This window comes from Penaeus japonicus, unplaced genomic scaffold, assembly GCF_977035675.1.
Source record: "Penaeus japonicus unplaced genomic scaffold, GWHDUDI00000001_assembly GWHDUDI00000014, whole genome shotgun sequence".
NCBI classification, from domain to species: Eukaryota; Metazoa; Arthropoda; class Malacostraca; order Decapoda; family Penaeidae; genus Penaeus; species Penaeus japonicus.
The window spans coordinates 20,484,891-20,489,890 of NW_028234416.1; the positions used below are offsets into that span (position 1 = coordinate 20,484,891).

The following is a 5,000-nucleotide window of genomic DNA, read 5'->3' on the forward strand; positions in this document are numbered from 1 at the left end:
GTAAATGTTAATGAGAGATGTAAATGTGTTTTGAAGATGAGACAAAGGAATGACAATTGTGTTGTTTTCCTTTTATTGTTGTGTAGGGAATTGGCTCTATCAAAGGACTGGATTTTATGGATATATACATCTTAAAATAAAGGGGGTTTTGGGGAGTGAAATTCTATCTAGGAAATCCTAAATTACTTTAAATTTATATTCAAAGAGATATCTCAACAGCTAATCGTTATCCTTAATGGGGAAAAATATAAGCCTGATTTTAAGTGCAACTCAAGTGACCAAGAATATGCGAAGCGAAATATATGTAAAATACACTTATTACCAAAGATGAAAGTAAAAATAATATATGAATACTCAAAAAGAAAGAAATAAAAAAGTAAAAAGTAATTTATTATTTTTTCACATACATTTTTTCGCTTTACATACGGCCAATGAGGCACATATAAAATGTTAATGCATATTGCAAATGAAAACAGAATCACTTTGTTTTTCCATGCATACGTGATTAGTGTGTACATCTGGCAATATAAATATGTTGATATTGCTTCATAAATACAGTGGAAAAACATAGGATTCACACATATATGAAGATATATTATCAATTTTGTCTACACTGAAATCTATTTGACTTGCGCTATAAAAAACTTGTTTCATATATTCATGATCTAGAGAAGCATTGCCAGCAAGGGATAGGTTAAGCATTTTTTCTTTTCATTAATTCCTTAAGAACAAGAAAATATGAAAGTAAGTTACTTGTCTAAAAAAAAATCAGTTTAAATACGTTTAAGAGCCTTTAATAATATGCCAAGAACTCCTAATTCATGTATTTGTTCTCTATATAATTTTATTTTTTAACTATCTAATACGTTGCTTTTGTGGCAATTTTGTTTATAGTGAGAATAAAAGTAACCAAAAAGCACAGCCCTTGGTCTGTTGATTTGAAATACACCCAAGAAATCCATATTTACCCTTAGGATAATCCTGAAACGAAAATTCAACTTCTGTCACCAGGACCCTTGGGCCTCAGTGTGTGTGTGAGCGGCTGGCACTGACCATAGACTGTTGGGCCTTCACGTATTACACACAGACACACACACACACAGACTCTAACACTTTGAGGTTTTTCCTTTCTTTTGATGCCTGTGTGTGTGTGTGTTTATACGTGACGGAGAGCGTTATCGTCTTAAACGAACGATTAAAGCTCCGAGGCCTTGGTTTCGAGACAAGAATAAAAGGGGATTTTTTTCTTCTTCTAAGATCTGGCCACTTGGCGCCCCTTTTTTCTTGTATTCCTCGATTCTCTTCTGTTTTCAACCCTAAAGACCTGGCAACAGCTTGTGTGCCCTGGGTCGAGGGCTGGAGCTAGAACAGAAGATTCTTGGACAAAACTTGAGGAAGGCAGAGGCAGGCACGGGAATCGTAAGTCACGTAGGTCGAGGCTTGTGGTCGCGCGCAACGCAAAGGTCACTGAAGGAAGATAACGGTGATTGGTCGAGAAACCTTTTCTTTTCCTTTCCCCTCTAGGTATCAGTGGACACTAACTTCTTTTCCTGATTTCTTTTCTCTCAGTCATTTGTTAAAGACTGAGAGAAAACTGTACATATATATACTTGTACGATTCACGAGGCTTATATATATTTCTTTTGTGATGTACGAATGTGATGCTAATCGGATCACTTCGATCGCCACGGCGACAGCGTCAGCAGCAGCTCCTCCGTGTTACACGTCACTCCGAACTGATAATCTCACACTCGTGGAGACATCAGGCGTCAAAATGAATTAGGGAATAATTATCATTCCACTAATTCGCATCCGTTGGCAGTGAAGGGTTAATTGGATAATGCAGATGCGAATTTCAAGCAAAGACTCGCGAGGAGAAGCAGAAGCTTGTCTTAGGGGGCACGGCCGGCGCTGATCTCCGCCTGAGAAAAGTTCATCTCGTGCTTGCTAGCTAGTGCCTTGTGGAACCTTCTCTCATTATGGCTGAAGAGACTGCCTTGAGCTGACTGCAGAGTTATGTTCTTTTATGTTAGATAAATATATTATCTCTCAGGCTGACACAAGATCATCGGCGTACTCTTGGTCATTAAATCTACCTAAGCATGTATAAAGCTATAACTATGTTCTCTGTGATATGAGGATGTCCCGTAGATCAGAAAAAAGGCTCTTCTTGATTGTCTGTTCTACTGTTTACGCTCTCTTTCCCTTGGGATAAGGAAGAGAGGAACCGATGAATAAGAGAGAGGCAGAGAAAACACACACGCGCGCAGCAGCTGGCGATGGGGATGCTGCTGCTGCTGATGATGATGATGCCTCCAGATCTTGATGTATGCACGTGTCTACCGGCAGACAGAGCGGTATCAAGTATGATCCCACTCCAAAGGCTCTCCAAGTCGGAGTTCAATCCTCTCTGTATTTCGCAGGGATCGCAAGCGGGGTTCGCTGGGGCTCAGACAGACGGAACCTCACAGGCTGTGCGAAAGAGAGAGAGTGAGAGAGAGAGTTTGACACTTGCTGTCACCCGATGCTTTAGGCTGATGTGATCTCGTCGTGCGTGGCTGTCAATGGATGACTTTTTCTTGGTACGTATAAAAGAAGCTCATCGTAACCCTGAGAACGAGTAAATTACTTCCACCTATTGTGTTAAGATTTTTTGTTAGTGTATCACTATTATTTTTGTTGTATCACAGTAGGATCACAGGTAAAGTCTACACGCTCTTTTGATCGCCGTTAAAGCATCCTTGTTTTTTGTTATATTCCAACGTTTATTATAGGGCACTATTCACAGGCACAGGTGTTAAATTCGACACGAAAGAAGGCAAATCCACTTCCTTGACAAAATTTATATCTCACAAAAAGCAGTGGTTACACACGTCAGTAAATGATCCCCTCCAAAAATGTGTAGCTGTGCTGCTGCTGCTGCCTCCGCACTTGATGTATCGCCGCGGTGATCGTACTGCAAACAATAACCGAATTTCCTTTTTCATATAGAGATCGTAGCCTCAGATGAATTCTTCTCTTGTCAGGCAATTAGCCAATGGATGTTATTTGAAGAAAAAAAATCGGCGATTTTTGAATACAGGTAAATGTTTCTCTCGTTATTGCGTCACTGCGTGTTTACTACCATCACATTACTCGTCCAGCTGAGTTCACAAAAAGGGGAAAGTTAATGAATCAGTTTGTATGTTGGCGTCACAACAAGCGTTACACACACTCCAGACCAATCACCTTAACTGCACTAACTTCGAACTTGAACTACCTCCACTCACTCACTCATAATAAACTGTCGTTCGCGCCCGTTAACTCCCTAATGAGTCGCTCTGACGTGGGAGTTCTCGTCCTGTTTTCCTTCGCTTCCCTTCTCCCTCTCTTTCTCCTTCTCTAAAAAACAAATCAAACTCACTCGCGCGGCGATTCAACCCGTAAACTCGTATCCGGAAGCGGCGGAGCCTTCCTCGCGTCCGCCTACGTATCCGTGGCAGGTGAGAGAAGCGTGCCACAACAGGCTGCCACAATGAACCCGACGGAGACGGAGGGGGGAGTGCCAATGGCTGAACCCGTGCGTGAGGGTTGGCACCGCGCACTCGACTGTGGCTCCCGCGTGGCACAGCGATCCCGGGCCCTCGGACACAGCAGCAGGCAGGCAGGAGAAGCTGGTGGCACTGCTTCCCCTCGCTACACTTCCCCTCACGCGCCGCTTCTCCCCTCTCTCTCTCTCTCTCGCTCTCCCCTCTCGCCCTCTTCCTCTCCTCCCCTCTTTTCTCCTAGACTCTCTTTCTCTTCCTTCTTTCCTCGTCCTCACGCTTTCCCCGCTTCCTGTCCATCTCTCTCTGTTTCCTCATGTTTGCTCTGCCCTTGCGACCTCCCCATTCCCTCTCCTTCCCCCCCCCCCCCCCCCGCGTAACGAACATGTTTATGTGCGTTAGTTAAGATGTTTTACATTCGTCTTCAATCTCTCTGGCTAAATGTTCCATAACACCAAATCATCTCCACCCTTCGCAACCTCTTCCAGACTTATTGAGACATCAACTAGGCCAGTTTACGAGGCGGTGACGTCACTGTACCCTCTTGCCATTCTTCCGAGAGGTGGAGCGACATCACCCTCCGCTACGGGACTGAATTTAGGAGAGAAACGCACCCTCATTACGACACAAACATACCTCCAAGAATTTTCTTTCTCTCAAACTCTCTCAAACTCACTCTCTCTCTCTCTCTCTCTCTCTCTCTCTCTCTCTCTCTCTCTCTCTCTCTCTCTCTCTCTCTCTCTCTCTCTCTCTCTCTCTCTCTCCCCCCTCTCTCTCTCTCTCTCCTTTTCGCCTTGCCTCCCTCCTTCCCACTCTCTCTCCCCTCTCACTTAGCCCCCGACAGCACAACCTACCCAATCCCCCCCCCCTTTTTGCCCTCGACACACCCTCTTCTCCCCCCCCCCATCCCCCTTCGTTCCCCCACACAATACTATTTAATCCTCCGACCATTCTAGCATCCCCCTCTCCCTACGCGTACTTAGTTACTCATGCATGAAAGTCCGACCTCAAGACGTATCCGCTTACAACACAGCAGGCACTCACATAGCGCATTTACACAGGAACTCACGTATTTACTCACAACTCTGCCTCTTACGGATACTCTTACTCCCTTCCATAAGCGGTACTCCACCACTCTTACCGTGAGGTCCCACGGCCTATTTCAACTGTCTCTGGCAAACCGTACTAAATCGTAATACCTTTAAAGTACCTCATATATTCCCTCACTACCACGTAAATAATAGTCCCTCACTGCCATTTACGACACTCATACGAACAATGAGCCGTAATCTTACTCACTCTGCTGCCCCTAAAGAGAAAGACTTACACCGTGCTCTCACAACTAATTCTTACAACTCGACAGCTCTCTGACATGGGCTGCATAATGTAAAACTGACCCTCAACGGTAAAATTATCCCCTCGACAAACGCCATTCCGTGTAAATTTCTCATTAGATGGAAACTCCTTCGTGTCTAT

General features: G+C 44.2%; 1 protein-coding gene across 19 annotated transcripts in view; it reads right to left on the minus strand.

The window, feature by feature from the left end:
- The window catches only part of LOC122252561 (mechanosensory protein 2), a 1,106,641-nt gene that overhangs the window by 255,328 nt on the left and 846,313 nt on the right, over positions 1 to 5,000 (minus strand). For 2 of the 19 annotated variants that reach the window (XM_086544063.1, XM_086544066.1), the window contains exon 1: positions 3,404 to 3,592. The exons of 11 other annotated variants lie outside the window; for them this stretch is intronic. The gene's annotated coding sequence lies outside the window, so the exon portion shown is untranslated. Of the gene's footprint in view, positions 1 to 968; positions 3,604 to 5,000 lie in introns of those variants that run through there. 6 more of the 19 variants (XM_086544065.1, XM_086544072.1, XM_086544067.1 and 3 more) reach the window with 6 other exon arrangements.